The 1,619-nt window shown below is 33.7% G+C and overlaps 1 non-coding gene across 1 annotated transcript; it reads right to left on the reverse strand.

Moving 5' to 3' along the window:
- Nucleotides 1-1,310: 1,310 nt before the first annotated feature.
- Nucleotides 1,311-1,402, reverse strand: TRNAI-UAU (transfer RNA isoleucine (anticodon UAU)). The gene is given in 2 exon segments: nucleotides 1,311-1,346; nucleotides 1,365-1,402. It is a non-coding gene; the product is annotated as a tRNA-Ile (tRNA).
- Between the last annotated feature and the right edge of the window lie 217 nt (nucleotides 1,403-1,619).

The raw sequence follows: 1,619 nt of genomic DNA on the forward strand, positions 1-1,619 counted from the left end.
TCCTCCAAGCTCCCATAATAAATAAAAACCTCTGGGGGTACTGGATCAGGTCAAAATTACTATCTGCCGTTGGTGGAACGTATGGGAATGTATCCTCCCTGTAAAACGGGAGGTTACGAATGAATGTTGTCTCCGGATCTTCCTCAGAGATGTTTCTCAGACCGTCGCCAATAGCCCATTGTGTAGCTCCAGTGTCTAGTGCGACTTAAATAGAAGTACAATCAAAATCACAGGGTTATGGCATTAAACTTTAATGATCTTAAAGTCAAAAATGCAGTTCGGCTGTTCAACTCCATTTATAAACTAAAAGTCATTCAAACAACTATATATTGTAACATGGTTATTACAACAATTATTTCATTTTCGTCAGTTTATTTAAAATATTTCAATAATTTTTGGTCTAATCAATCAAATATCCGTGTAATAAATTGTGATATTTTCACTACTAGAACATAATTAGAATCATTTAATTAATTCGAGCCAATTATCTAAAAAATTTAATGAAAGACTTAATACTTGTACTTTCAAAATTAGAGAAGAAGCCGTAGATTGAAAAATATATTATCTAAATTATGGTCATGTTTTAAATAATAGCTATAATGAAATATTCGGAAGGAAGGCATTGGGTAATCTTTATATTATTTTTATCTATTTTGCAAAAACAAATGAAAAAAGAAAGAAAGAAATCATCCTTTTGACATTTCATGAGAACTGTGGACATGCCATCACAATTTTGATTCTCTGCAGAGGTTACTTTGGTGGCCCGACGACTTGCGCACAATGTCAAGCACTTAACACAGAACAGTTTAGCGAGGACCGATAACGCACACCCTTGGTCCCTTCGCAGACTGGTCAAAGTGATCACCCGTGTACTCACTGACCGCTGCCAGTAATCTACAGGGAAATGTGTCTTACTATGGAACAAAAACAATTCCTAAAATTAATTTTTCCTACAGAAATTTTTTTTTTTAATAATTGTTAAAAAGTTACAATTCCTTGGATGAGGCTCAAGGGCACAGAAAGCTCAATATCAGCATTAACCGCAATCACTGCTCTTATAAGTACCACGCCGCAATTACGCCACTGTGAACTTTGTAAACAGCATGCTCTATGATCCAGCTTGACTTAATTTTAAAAGCAGTTATTTCATAAATATAAATTTTTAATAAATTCAAAATAATTTAAAAGAATAGAGAAAAATTTTGGAATTTAAAAAATAATTTCGAAGTTCAGAATTTTAGAAGGAAAAAAAAATTCTAAAAGCCTCTATTTCACCAAACATTTTTTTTAAAAAGTTAAAAAAGAAGCACTTCCCCAGGTGAGGCTCGAACTCACAGCCTCGGCATTACTCGCAAGCACTGCTCTATAAGTACCGCGCGCTAACCAATTGCGCCACTGGGGACGTTAACGAAAGAATCTTTGATCGTTCAACTTCATGTTATCACTCACTTCATCGATAACATAACAATAAAGTTCAAGCCCTACTCCTTAAATGTTTACGCAACTGCGGCGAAAGATATAAACTTCAGTCATATATTTTTATTTCTCTTTCACAATATATTAAAAAAAAAAAATTTGAAGAACAAAATCTCTTGGAAGAAATTCAGATTTAGAGCGTT

The sequence above is a fragment of the Parasteatoda tepidariorum genome, chromosome 3 (assembly GCF_043381705.1).
Source record: "Parasteatoda tepidariorum isolate YZ-2023 chromosome 3, CAS_Ptep_4.0, whole genome shotgun sequence".
NCBI lineage: Eukaryota > Metazoa > Arthropoda > Arachnida > Araneae > Theridiidae > Parasteatoda > Parasteatoda tepidariorum.